The 15,161-nt window shown below is 37.3% G+C and overlaps 1 long non-coding RNA gene across 1 annotated transcript in view; it reads left to right on the top strand.

The window, feature by feature from the left end:
• Nucleotides 1-32: 32 nt before the first annotated feature.
• The window catches only part of LOC147756295 (uncharacterized), a 45,124-nt gene continuing 29,995 nt past the window's right edge, over nucleotides 33-15,161 (top strand). The window contains exons 1-2 of the long non-coding RNA XR_015326236.1: nucleotides 33-408; nucleotides 997-1,138. This is a non-coding gene — a long non-coding RNA (uncharacterized LOC147756295). The remainder of the gene's footprint in view (nucleotides 409-996; nucleotides 1,139-15,161) is intronic.

Here is a 15,161-nt window from a genome sequence, read left to right as displayed (position 1 = left end):
TAAGTCCCTATCTCGCATAGAAAGTACGTCAAGGAGGTTCCAGAGCACTTTGGAATAATTCAATGACGAGCGACAGACACATCGCCAGTCGAAGCAGACTTAAGCAATGAGCAGCGAACAAGTCGAGTAAGCGTCACAAGGTAACATAATCCACCTAAGCACCTTAAAAGTCTACTTCAACGTAATCAAAGTAAGCTTCGCACTCAGCGTGTTGAAACAAGAATGCGCCAACTCCAAATACTGTACCTACGGGTACTGCACATTATCGAGTGTTTTGTAGCAAATAAATCCCGCTTAGCTCTTTAAAGTCCCGTATGGGTAAAACAAGAAACGCTGCTGAAGTAAGCAATACACACAAACGTACAGAATCTAATGAAAATGACCAACGTTACCGCGAATTGTTCGTGGGTAAGTCGTAATTAACAAGTGCTCCATGCTCAAATGCATATGTAGTCTCTATTTGTTATTATAGTCATAGTAAATGAACTTTATTACTTGGTGTACAATTCCAGAGTATTTTTGCTTTTGCTTTTATTTGAACGGTGTTTGCTAAGTTACCTGATAAAAATGCTTCTTAACTTACAAACGATCTAATGCAAGCTTACGAAGTTGGCGGCTGTATTAGATAATTCCAGAGGTCGACATATGTAACTTTAAAGCGAAGATTTAACATTTTGAAGATATTAAAGTACAAGGCCTTCTTTCTTTGTCATTCAAAGATAGGATACTCTAATCCAGATTCTACGCATTCTTCAGAAATTTATTTTCCTGCTAAGAACAGAAACATTTTGGAAGAAGCCCATAAATCTTTCAATGGGGTATCCATTGACAAAATTTCGGCAGTGTACCTAAGTACATAATCAAAAAAAGAGATCTTTATTTCATACTTTCGGTTATAATTTTATATTTAACATATGCTATCAGTAATATGTGAAAACTAAACGATTAAAATTTGTAACCATGCGTAACATGACGGTCTGTATCTTTTACTCTTAGCAATTTCGCCAATATTCGCTCCTACCGCAGGAGAATTGCCTTTCCTGTCCGGTATTTCGTCTTCTGATTCACATTGTATAGCAACTTTTACTCTGTGTACACACATATCAAAACGAATTTCACGCAGCGGAGGTCTGTAAAGGTATGCATTTTTAGAGGTAGTTATTTCACATTTGTTCGGGTATTGTCTTTAGCCTTTTGGGTAGAAATTTAGAAAACAGTGTGTGGAAATAAAATTTTCGGTTTTTAATACGATAATTTGAAGAATTAAAGGAAGGGCGTCAAGTTTCCAATTTAATATCGAGTCAATGCAAGTCCACATACGCGCATTATTTCTTTAAAACGAGGCAGTAAACATAATAGAATTCTGCAGTACTTTTAAAGGTTGACAAAAATGTGCAGATAATTTTCAGAAAGCATTATGCTACACATAGCGTTTACGGAGTGATGTTTAGCCTATTCTTTATACGTCTATTTAAACAAAGCATAAGTGTCATGCACATAAGGCTGTCTGGTTGAGTCGTATTACCTGTTCCCAAGAAAACCTTGCTAATATTGAACCTATTTTGTACGCAGTCTACGCGCTTAGTAGAATCCAACAGAGATGGACCTGCATTTTGATAAAAAGTAATTAAATATAGTGAGTTAGTATTATTATTTATAAGAAACAATGAAAAGTTTATGTGAAAATGCGTGAACAAAACGTTTGCTATTCTCGAGCTCCTTTAGTTAGTTTGAAATCGTTTCGACATTATTGTAGTAAAGTTTTTTGAGACCAGCTTTCTGTTAGCCAGCTGAACGTCACACTGCTGATGGAAGGCATTCAATTAAATGTCCTTGAAGCTATTACTATCTTTCCACAATAAGTATGTATAGTAGTCACCATTATGTGACTTCCCGGATACATTTATAAAAATTTATCTTCATAGCACCATTATCTTTATCCACAATTTTCCGAGAAAATTGACCTTGATCTGAAATATTCACGTATGTGGATTTTCAAGTTAGCGGTTTATAAATCGACACGCTACAACCACGGTTGGAATGGGTAAAATGAAGATTTAAAAAAGACTTTCAGTATAAACCCGAATGTTCAAAAGATCGCCTATGGCGTTCTATTTCTGTCTTCCCTGGCTACGTTTTCGTCGTGCCCGTCGGATTTCAACATGAAAATAAAAATTTCAAGGTCGTCATTCGGTTTGCCAGAAGACCATCCGCCGTTTTAAAAAATACGTCAGCGGTATTATGCTTTTCATAAACCTGTTACCCTTGAATCCTTCGATAATGCCGTAACAAAGCTTTCATAGTCTTGTTTTGATCAATTCCTTTTTAACGACTTGAAGTCTATATCTTTCCACAAAGCCTCTCATTGCCTTTTCAATTAGAGAAGCAACTAGTAGCATACATAAAAATGTTCACCAGTGATGGATGCATGTGAATGTATGCATATATCGGCCAGATTTATGGTAATCGTTCTAGTAAATTTTGAAATAATGAAAAACGTTGAATATATTCAAAGATTTTACGAAAATCATCAGAGCAAGGCTACCCGAGATGTGATGGCTGACTGGAAGTTACTCGCCTGTAATTTTCGGGTTTGATACTGGCAGACTCGTCCAATCAGTTTCCAAGACCATTTTCACTGTTAGTTTTCCTTTACCAATTTTTGAAAAACGTATTCTCCAGTTAGCACGAAGTTTAGAAAACAAAAGAACTTCTCACACGCTTGGGATTGTCGTGGAGAATCACAACCTTGCCTTCGTTTAAGTAAATCCCGTAGATTGAATATGCGTGTCGTAGTTGTATGAGTGCAGTTCATATCTTGCCCAACTCACGAATTGTTTTCCAGCCGTCTTTTCCGAGAAGTGCCCTATCCGTCATCCTGGCTGATCGAGACGGGATGCATCGTGCAGTTCTGGGATGCTATTATTGCAGCGTAGGTGTAGAAAATATATCTATTTTTAGTCTAGAACCTCAGTCTTCAGAGCCTGAGCTCGGCATAAAATTTCTTTCACTATGAAATACTGAGGAGAGCTCTTTTGAATGGTACATAGAAGTAGGCCAACAATGTAAAAGTATGAAGGAAATGAAACTTTTACTTGCGTTACAACTTTATAACTGACAGACAATTTGACCCTTATTTTACAAATTTCTAGTTAAACTCGTACAACCACATTTTTTCCTGACCCTTCGTTTCCTACTTGACAACATTAAATTAAAAAATTATTTGCTTTTTAAGCTCAACGACATGAACAAAAAAATTAATTTTGATCAGAAATAGTTTTCATTATTCTCCGGTTAAATGTCAGAAATAAGCTATATTTATCGTGATGGTTGGTAATTGGTGAGATATGTTAGTGTGAAAATTGGAAAACGGGTTAAAAGCGACGGAAAAATGGAAGGCACCACGTGCGTACTAGGAATAGTATAAGAACGTAAACGAGAAAGTGGTTTATTATCCAATATTAGATTATTTTCCAATATTCGAGAACGTTATACGACCTAAAACCGTATGGATAAACCTAGGATTTGCATTAGTTTTTCTTAAATTCCCTCGGTCTCAAATCTTTTTTTCTTTCGCTGTTTACGCAGTACATAATGTGCTCTCATTCGTACTATATAATAAATTGTCGAAAATGTATTGACCCTTTTCAAGCCAAAATCAAGGCAAATATTTTGTACTTTTCAAAGTAATATTACTCAACTAAATGTGCGGAATTTTACTCGATAACCTTTCGCTATTTTGTCGGTGGCATCATAATCTGATCACTGTAGAACTTTTGTAGTTTTTGAGCGAAAAATGGCAAAGAGCAATTTTGCGTTCTTCTATTGAAACTAAATTAAATCATTAAGACAGTCTTTTTCGAAGACCGAAATAGATGATAGTATAACAATGCAAGATCTTGGCTGGATAGCGAATGCAAAATTTTCCATATGAACCCTCCCAGTTTTTGGCGGGTAGCTAAATATGTATGTGGTCTAACGTTGCAACGATGGAAAGCAACATGTTTTCTGTTCGCTGTTTTCGGTCAATTTCTTTTAATGACTCGTATTTTTATTACTTGTAGCAGAGGTCCGAAGCAGTCCTTCTAGTAGGTAGCAGCAACTCGTAATGCGCGATTTTTGTGCAGTCCCCCCAACTACATGGCATCACCTTCTTTAGCTTCAATATAGGATTTGCTACAGATTGTGGAGCATATTTTATTCTTTTTGTTTGTACAAAGTTGTCATATGCTTATTGCTTAATTTCATTCAGTTTCTACAGTCTTCAGATGAAAATGTGATCAAATAAATTCTTTTGCGTCAATTCATATGGCACCCAAACATCGAGCTTTTTCTGTGGTCCCAACTTTCTCCCAATAGTTTGGTAGTGGATGTTTGGTTTTTTAGCTACGCCGTTTCTTCTGATTTTGCATTTCGGTTGTAAATAGCATAGATTTATTTGATGGGTTGGGGCAGCATTTGTACCTTCATTGTAAAAAAAAATATATATATAGGACATTTAGCGAAAATATTATCTTCAAAGTGGTATATCTTAGATCTCAGTAAAGAAATTCCCACAATTTTAATGCATTAACTACCAAATTCCAGATTTTAAATGAACACCAGCTCATATTACCTGATATATGTGGCTCTAAAGCCGTCTGTATTTTTTTCGACGGCTTATTATTCGTCTCCCAGAAACATGACCAAAACATGCTTACTTCAAAGAGCTTGCGGAATACAAAGTACATGTTTAAATGCTTTGAAATTTCACCCGTGAAAAGCATACCAGGAAAAGTATGTGATCCCATTTAGCCCGTTTTGTTAGTTGACTATTTTTTCCAAACTGCAGTATCAGAGTAACGGTCTAATTATTATCAAATAAATTTGGGTTTGAGGCAGGCGTTTTAGTAAAATAAAATCTTAATGACAGACTGGAAGTCAACTTTACGCAGATTAAGTAAAATTTATTTCGGTTTCTACTCGCAACAAAGTCAAAATACTGCGTCCATTACCAAGACACATGCAGTCTGGTAATGACTAAGTAGCAATGCGACGACAAAATAAAAAAGTTAAAAGCGTTTTAATAGGAAACCGGTAACCATGCAGCAAATAACATATTACTGTACAGGTTGGACGAAAGCAGCGACGTCACTGAAATAAGATAACACATTGGCGAATCAAATAAATAAAACTACTGGAACCAGATAGGTGCAACAAGTTATTAAGCCTTAAGAGCATTGAATCCGCGTTACTGTAACCGGATAGGTCTGCAATAAAACTACAGTGTACACTAGGTTGAGTGTAAAATAAATCAGATTTGCTGGTATTGAAACAGCCAAAACAACCGGGTTGTCGGAATATTTCAGTAAGTAAATGGGACAAGTGAAGCAGAATAACTGCACCGGGATAACTGCGAGCGTCCGCATGATGTACTCACGTTGGGTTGGATGTGACATCAAAGAAATGAATTATGGCACGGAGCAAGACCTTCCGTCGATCGGCTTACGGAAGGACGGATTTATTAGAATCAAAGTATGAGCCAAAGCATTCTTAATCTTATCTGGATTAGGCTACCTGCTAGCGGCCGAAATCGGCTTCGCTACTCATTTCATTTTTCTTTCTTGAATCCCTACTTTTGAATTTGCTAAAATATGCTAAAACATATTGTGAAGTCTATATTTATACTGTATTGTTGAACCAGTTGCTATGATATTACTACGGTATACCTCCCATATCTGATGTCATCATATTCATTACTTGTCTTAACGTAGCCGAAGTAGTGTTTGCCGTATTTACTGTAGCAAATTAGTCTTTTTGTGTATGTATATAATAGCTCACTCGTTGTGTAATAACAAACTTATGTTCGCAGATAAGTTCCGTAAGGTCTATTTGTGACAAATGTTTGCCGCGATTCAACTTTCTCTCTTTGTCGCTGAATACTGGTAATGGATAATGAACATATTTTAAGAATCTATTCAGAGAGTTCAGCCAATCTGTAGAGGTTCTAAGATTCCCAGATTTTATTTTAACAGCTACTCCCGAAGCGGTAAACTGAAAGAACTACGGGTTCTTACGCGTCATTTCTAGCTAACCATCTGATTCGGTGAAGTTCAAGTAGTATAAGAAATATAGCCAACGCATTTTTTAATTGAGACCTAATCTATGTGAAAATACTTCTATCAAGCGTCTCATGAACTAGTGTACTAGTCAATCAATTTTGTACTTATATTTTTCCTCCAAATGCTTTTACAAATTTATTCTATAGCGATCCTACCCTCTTCATCCAATCTGCCTTTACTGGTACAGTGTTAAATTTAACAAAGTAAAACGGACCTACGCTCTCTTCATTGCATAGTTCAAATGTGCAATGAAAAGAATTGATACAGTCTGACCTTTACATGTCAGCTGTTAACATTAATCGAGACTGAATAAGCTAAATGGAACGATACAAGTGACTTTCAAATTTTTTTACTAGCGATATAGCGACGATGGTAACGATACTAAAGATGGTATAATAATGAATTAGATTATTCGGTATCGACTCTGAATTTAATCAAGTTCGAGTTCACCACGACCGTATGATGAATTGAACGTAACAGGGAGTTTCTTTGATTAACCGATTTAAGCAAGATTCTAAGGTGGCCCTAAAATACACCGTGTTCTGATGATTCCATGGTGTTTGACATCTAGGCCTGAAAAAAGTGGCATTAGCGATCTGTGCTTGTTCCAGTTCTTTTTCAGTGGTTTGATAGCATTTTTTTATTTGATAGGCAGTCCGCATGTCTGCACCAAAAGATTTGTATTTTTTTAATATCGTTGTGTCTATATTCTAAACACTATCAACTGCGACTCTGCATGTACGTATCCTTTCGTTAATTGAATCCGATGTTCCTTAATTGCATATGTTCTCGAGATTATGTAAACTCCTAAAGGCTTGTCGTTGAAAAAAGCTCGGCGTATTCGAATCGTATTGTGGCTTCTTTAGATCGCGGATCCGAACCAGATACTTAGTTGGAACGCGATTTTACACATTATAAACAGAAAAAGGGAAACAATGTCTGTGCCCGAACTCATAATTCTGCAGTGATGCTCAATTAGTTTTATAGAATCCGTAGCCAAAGACTTGACACAATGATATACCAAATATGTTCAATTTATTTAACAACAACAGAGAGTATGCAGGATAGGTCGAAAGTGCGTTGACAGTTTGAAAAAAGTTATTTGACAGTTGGAGAGGCTTTATTTCTGTTAAAAAAGAAGGAGATACGCAAATGATCATATTAAGGAGCTAATGAAACTGTAAAACACATTCGTAACAAGGACGTACTAATACGGCCCAAAAAATGTTTAAAGTACTATGCTATGATCATGGCACAAGATATAATATTACAGTCGTGTGTATTGGTGTCCAATTTTTGACCGTTTAATCATCCTATCCAACAAACTGCCAATTCTCTACTGTGCCTCTTGAATATGCCATTTGCGTGTTTGTGCATTTCTGTAACTGAAAACTTTTTTCAGTCGAAACATCTACAATATAAAGTTAAAAGTATGTATTCTGATATTAATTAAGAAGATTACAGTAGTATCTGTTGAAGCTATCGTATTTTATACATATACTAACGCTATGACATTATAGTGTAGTATTGAGGATTACAGAAATTATATAAAGGCCCCACCATTATAAACGTGCTGCATAGTCAGATTTAATTTTCATTGCAATAATTTGCGTGTCTTCAGCCTCTTTAACAGGTCGGAAATAAGGACTTTCACACTGTCAAGAGACCTTTGGCCTATTCTACATATGCACATGTATATCAAAATTTTGTCATTATTTCACAAGTTTGACATTAAAGTGATTTCACGGTTCTTAAAACGGGCATGGTGAAAGACAATTATTATTGACTAGGCATAATCTTGTAGCGAATAATTGTTTTTTGATTATAACTTAGCCATAAACAGGGCTTAGTACAGACCAAGCATGGTACAATATAGGCAACATAATTTGATAAATGTGTTAAATCTTTTTCACGGTCGGACAAAACAATAAAAGCCACTGGTCTCAACAATGTTTACTAAATGCATCCATTGGATGCAACTGGACCGAGCTACACACGGTCGTTATCCGAACAAATCTCGAAATATTACGGTCACCACTGACCTCTTCTATGTGCATAGCCGGATATTCTGCATCCGTATTTGTAGTGAGTGTTTTGTTGACATTAGGATGGGTAATATTATTTATATTGGAAAGAGACGGGTGTATAGTCAGCAACACCGTAGTCTCGATGTTTATTTATGTTCCGAACTCGTGTTTATTAAACGAAATATAATCTTCTTGGTCGCTTCAGTTATAGTACAGGCGGAGGGACTTAGAAGAAGGTAATGTTGAATGTGATTTATCTATAGGCAGCCTCCTTTGCAAATGGAATCATAGAACCCTTGAAACGAATGATGTAGTCGTGTTCGCAAACAACCATGGGCAATACATACTGTAATAAAAACGCTAAATCGCAAAGACTGAAGTAATGCTTAAAATTAGGAACACTGGAATAAGAAAAGTAAAAAATGCCAAGCTTCTACCACTTTTAATTTTTATCACCGTGGCCTAATTTTCAAACTAATAATAAGAAAGAATTATAATAGTACTTACACAAAAATTATCCTTTATTCAGCAGTAACTATTTCAATGTCCTAATGGTGTGTATACTAGATGACTATATAATAAAGACTGTAAATTTATATATATATATGTATATATACATATATCTATATGTATATATATATATTAGATCGTAATATTGATTGTCGCGTAAGCTGTTCCATCATCATTCATTTGACGTTTTCCTGTTGCAATTCCACTGATATTTTTCGTCTAAGGAAAACTGTAAAGCAAGTTTACGCCGTAGTCTCAAGTAGCGTCCTTCTAAATGTGGGATGTACTTGTCTTTAAGGTATGTTTTAACTCGGCTGCGGGATATGGTCCTACATCTGCTACATATATGTTCCCTTTTTCCGCATTTCGCCTTCCCATGTAAAGTTATTAGTGCTTCGTAGTGCTAATTTACGATTTTCATGAACATACGCATCAGACACCTTAACATACGAAAAAATTAGTTTGCTTCGCTGTCAGCCCTAGTTGCTACGTCTGTCTGGTCGTCTTCTGGCATCCTGTTGCATTCCGTTAGATTCTAAAGTAACGTGAAAGCCGGAGTCTGCGAAATTTTTACCCAAAAGATCATTAATTGCACCGTCTCGTATTTGCACAAAGTCGACAAACTTAATGATATTAATGGGATGATGTATAGCCATTTATTACTCAATACTAGCACGCTGCTTGAAGCCACGTAACTTCCCTAGCTTAAATCTAGCACGTAAAAACTTAGCTTGCCTTGTTTAGACGACGGTCACCTCATATGTCTATTAAAGCCACTTGGTTAGATCGTGGCTCCGTCTTAATATGGGTCGTGCTTAAGCAGATTCTAGCTGTGTCTTGTAGATGCCCATCCTAAGGTATCAGAAGTTCTGCAGAGTTCGCTGCTGAATATAGTACGATGTGTTGAAGTTAGTGGCCTGATCGGGTTTCAAGACCGCCGCGGCGAACGGGGCGTGTCAGTTTTGCTCGATTTTGAAATGCTTACGCTGTAGATACTACGCATCGCTGTGCGTATAGATGTGCGTAAAAGTTGGCGGTATGAAAAGGCTACAGGTAAAACAATGACGAATGGGTTTCAAGGAGCTGAACAGGAAACTTACCTAATTTTTTAGCGGTGGGCAAAGGTTGGGCAATTTTCGTGATGGAGTTCTTACATTTGGAAAAAGCTCATGCACTAGTTCAGCCCAAGCTCTATTCACTCATTCCAATGTGAAAATCTTTTTCATTTTTTTAAAAACATTTAAAAACACCAAGGGGCAAGTTGGACATAGCGTGTGCTGTGGCCAATGCTGCACCCCAGACGCCGTAGTTGTTAGAAGTTACTTTCTAGAAGTTACCTTAACTGCTTCTTAGCCATCATTTAACTTACTATCGTAAGTAAGACTCACAGGAACCGGACAGAAGCTTCCTGTCATTTTAAGTGACGATATTAAAATAGCTTCGAAATGTAGAGATAAGATGAACTTAAATAGGATTAAGCAACCTTTAGCGGCTGGAAACTTCTGTGAGCGAAAACAGTAATGTGTTTGCCGTTCTTTCTTTCGTCTCCAATAGGTTTCTTAATTCTGGTTCAAAGGTCGTCATGTGCACTGCTTAAAAAACTCAGGATCACCTCGCGTGCCCCACATGCTCGATATACTTGTATGTTTGCTATTATGCATTCAACGTATGGTTTTACCGTTGGGTGCAAACGATTCCGTTGACGCGAGATTCAAACCGGTGTTAACAAGTTTCCCAGTGCAAGATTCCGCTGGGCCGCCTTTGCGAACCAATTTTTATTATTAGCCGTACCTGACTTGAAGATCCGTTGGAGGTAAACCATCAAGCGGTTCATTATTGTAAATCGTTGTATGTTTTATTTCTATCTAATTTTTACACCTCATGGCAGAGATGGAATACAAAAGTTGACAACTTTTTAACCGGTGAAAAATTGATTCCGTATGGTTGATGATCGCAGTTCAATGATTGAAAATTTGGTGCCTTATTCCCTTGGGAATAAGCAAACGATCATTTTGAAATGCAGGGGTAATTTTACCGTTTCGATCAGACGTGATCGGAGCGGTTAAATGAAGCAGTTGAAGAAAGCGCCTTGTTTACTCCTGCTTATGATCCGCCACCTTGACTACTGCGAACCGTCCACCACCGAAGGTCTCGGTGACCTGATCATAATATATTTTATTTGCGGGTATCTTGAGTTTAGTCAAATGCGTTTAGGTTCATTGAACCCTCCGGAGGTCTTATCTGGCCAAAGTACACCCTAGGAATGTTAATTATTACGTATTTTGTCCGTGGCACGAGAGCAGCGGCGACGCTATTAACGCTTACGCCGTTAGAAACAGAAGGTCCAGGCATGGCCTATTGGGGTGCTGATTGCGGTATCTGATTAGTGACATGTTGAACCCTTTTTTGCACTGTTACTGTAGCAGTTAGACCGGCAAATCGATAACCGGATTCTCCCACTAACCAAGATAGAACATACCTAAGGACATTTGTTCAAATTAATAATAGACTGGATTGTGCTGAGTGGACTGCAAACGTGGACAAGAAGGATATATTATATGAGAACCTTATTGAGCGCCGTGTTGATTAGCGCAACTGCTCCTATCCCATTATAACGTGAAGACTGACCAAATATCCCCAAAGTTTGAGCCGAAATTCGCGTAATCATTTTCTAAAATGCATGCGCTAAAACAACGCCTGTTTTTGTCTATATATTTCTAAGCTTTTGTAATATACTTGCACATGGTTGAATTCAAAGTCAGTAGTTCTAAAGCGGTTCCCGGTACCACTGAAAGCCCTTGATCCAAGCCAGAGCTGACTACGAAGGAATCGTCCCTCTAAGATAGTTAGCATGGCAGAGTCACCCGTAGACAACGTTTGTTAAGTGACTCATTAAACGAATACACCTACTCATTATACAGCTGAAACGACTGTAAACTGAAGTGTTTTGAGGATGATCTTTTCCACTAACGAGATTTTTCCATTAATTTCGAGTGTACTATAACAATTTTGTCCTTATTGACAACCAGCAGCTAGCTCTGCTTGGCTCGAATATTAACTTCACCTATCTTAGAAAAGAATCTCAACTTTAAGCACTAACTACCGATCATCTGCGAACCCGACTACTGTAGTCATTCGGCTGTTCTTGGTGAAACGGCGCTTGCATACGCTGTTTTTACTTATTTTTAGACCTACTAATATACATTATCAAAATTCTAACTATCAAAAATACTTTGCTGCAGCAAAAAGCACCACCTGCTACCGCTCTTCCACACGAAACTTCAGTTTTTTTTTCAATACAGAATTTCAAACTTCAAAACACAGAATTTTCTCATTTTTGAATATTTGGGCCGAGGGACTCGTAATTGGCAATAAAGTCTTAAGAAAGTTATTGACTTTGCCTTTGAGGCTACTCAAAAGTGCGTCTCTTGCCTAATTGTTTGATTAGCTCAGGGGCGTTCTTGTTCCAGATACCTGATGATTCGAGACTTCAATTAAAAATACACAGTTGCTTATATGGACATATGAGCTACGCTTATGTAGTCTACGTAGATGAATGGTATGTAACAATTTAGCTATAGTTCACCTTTCTTAAACTGCAGCATAAGCGACATTACACACAAAGAAGCTTATTTCTTTCCCCAGTTCTTATTGATTAGGCTATTAAGTCACCGTCTATTACATCGCTATAGACCAACGGGTTTCAGTACGAACCCAGCTTATGTGAACGTTTGCCTTTTACTTTTCTTACATGATTTTTACTCAGACTTTCACCCAGAACGTCATTAATAGCTTCATATTGACTTTGGTTTGATTAAGTGTGTTTATACAAGTTAATTTGTACATATTTAAGAATCGATAAAAATGGTTATGATGAAATCACTTTACGCTATATTATTGGTGTGGGTAACGCTGCGTGGGCTTATTTCGACCTCCTATGAAAACAACCTAGAGAGACCTGAATTACTTAGAAAGATGGGTAAGACTTATTAGAGAAGCGGCGAATTTCATTCAGATGTACATAAAGCATTTCAATGCATAAGTCGCATTGCCAGAGAACAATAGCAGTTTGTTTAGGAATTATTACTAAAGCAAACATAAGCTCAATAAAATCCTTATGATGCAGTAGTTTGTGTCGCACTTCAAGAAAGTAACATCACACTTCTTAGCATTGCAGGGCATATATGTATAAGCAGGAGTAAATATATATATATATATATATATATATATATATATATATTCCTGTTTTTGAAAGCAATGTTCAATCCAAGTCTGCCAACTATTTGGCTGACGGCGAGTACCGTTCTAATTAGCTCAGGAAAAAACTCATCGTGCTACGCTCCTGAGCTACTTGAAAATACTGCTTTCGGTCTATTGCGAGAAAGGTGGCCAAGTTAGAAAGCTTCTCGACAGAAGGGTTGAATAAGCAGATTAACGTGCAATTTAGTACCACCTCGTCTGCTTCTTCACCCGCTGCTCTGGCGCATAATCTAACTGATACTTATCCCAACGTCGAAAGGTCATTTCTACATAGCTGTTGCTCGTCTATGTACTATATATTATCTCAAGACCACGGGACTAAAAGAGAGAACTAAAGCAAACCGCTATTGGCCAACTTCATCCGATTGAAACGGGAGACCTTCTTAGCCCCCACACTTTTTCTTAAGCGTGAGCTCAGTTACATTCTCCTACACCTATCACATCTTGGATAGAAACAGAAATATTAGTGTTTTGAGCAACACATGCGTTACTTTCTACTGCTGAAAAACGCACATTTGGGAACATAGCATAATTGTAACGCGAACATTGCATTTCCTCAAAAATTTGTAGGCAAAGTTTGTATGTCGTCAAGCTTAGTGCAGGCCAGTTTACTACTCAAAACTCTCAGCCTATCAACGTCCTTGAGAATCGCGCGATGATCGATATCCAACAGATCATCATCACTAGCGATTGACGACGAGCACTGGAGTGGTCACTAGTCTTATATATTGATATAATAGCAGGCTAAAGGCAAGGAAGGTTGCGATGCTATTCTGAACTGTTGCTTACAAGATAATATTTTGTTCACCAAATGTCAATGGCGTAAACTTCGAGTTCACATGGTACAACGGAGCAGCTTCTCTAAAAAAAATCTTTTTCGTTAGAATAAAATGGATTTTCAAGGTTTATCTTTGAAAAACAACATCACTCGTTTTTGCGAAAAATGCTCACATGCACTATAAAACTAGAGCCATTCCTCATTTCGTAGCCTATAAGCTGTCGTTGAATATAGTTGCAGGAAAGCAATGTCTTTATTGCTGACCGCTTTTGAATACATTCTGCAGCTATGAGTCGTTATCCTCGTGATTTCACCCTTACTTCAATTAGCTATTTGCATCCAGCTACCGCAGTGATTATACCCTTCACCCTTTTCAAGCGTTGCCAAGTGCTTGCTTTGAATTCTCTTGCTATGGTCTGATTTGAGGCCAACGCTTCCTTTTGCGGTTTCGACGAAAACGAACATACGCCGTGCTTAAGACTTAACAGTATCGATTCACGAAGACACGGAAAGATATAAGCTAGTTGATGGCACTAGTTCGGTCTCCGGCAGAATTCTTCTGTACAGTAAAGACAACATGCACTTTTTTGACTTTGGTACCTTGCTCTTTTGCTGCTCGTTATTCACGTTTACTTCACTGGGCTAAAAGTCATATTTATATTTTTATGTCACGGGCGTCGCGTTTCTGTTGGTTGCAGTATTATTTAAAAATCTTAAACGAATTTCATAAATTCTGCACAAACTATTCTGAATGTCACTCTTAAATACGAAAATATTTTGATTTTCCTTCGTACAGCATCAACACGCTACTCTCCTTGATAGTTGTATTTAATACAACTCTATGGAACATCAAGCAAGTCTTCACATACATTATAAAAGTTAAACAAAGGAAAGTTTCTTAACCGTAGATACCATGAGTTTACGTGTAAGTCGCTTTTTTTCGCCAAAGATATAATATTTTTTAATTGTGTTTCTAATTTTTATTTTAATTATCATCCATATAAATTTCCGTTCTTTTTAAATCTTATGCTAGGATATATGCTATGCGCTTTCACTCTATACCTTTTTTGTAAATGTATTTGCTTCGTCATGCTCAAATATAGTGCTGTTATTAATCGTAGTGAATATGCCTTAGATAAGTAACTACTGTTTGAGGTACTACAGCATTTGACCCTGAGCAGTTCACGCCGTGAGTAGCAAACAGAGCTATCAAATCAGAAAGAATGCAGATCTCGTGCTTGGCTGAGTGTCGAATATAACAGAGAAGTATTTCGTACATAGACTTAAACTCTCCCGGTGTTCATTTCTATATGGCAGGCTAAAGGTTCGTTTCTCTTTCTTATCTTTATAGACAAGCGTGGGCTAGCCGACAGGCGAGCGATGCATACCAGCATGTGCAGTTTGTGGTGATGGAAAGCTACACTTTGAAGCAATGTCTGTCTTTCGTAAAAACTTCATCTTTTATGATTAGGTTGTTTTTACCTG

Source organism: Varroa destructor, unplaced genomic scaffold, assembly GCF_002443255.2.
Source record: "Varroa destructor unplaced genomic scaffold, Vdes_3.0 BEIS01000004.1, whole genome shotgun sequence".
Taxonomy (NCBI): Eukaryota; Metazoa; Arthropoda; class Arachnida; order Mesostigmata; family Varroidae; genus Varroa; species Varroa destructor.
Note: the sequence above shows the minus strand (reverse complement) of the source record. Positions and strands in the feature narration are given on the sequence as shown.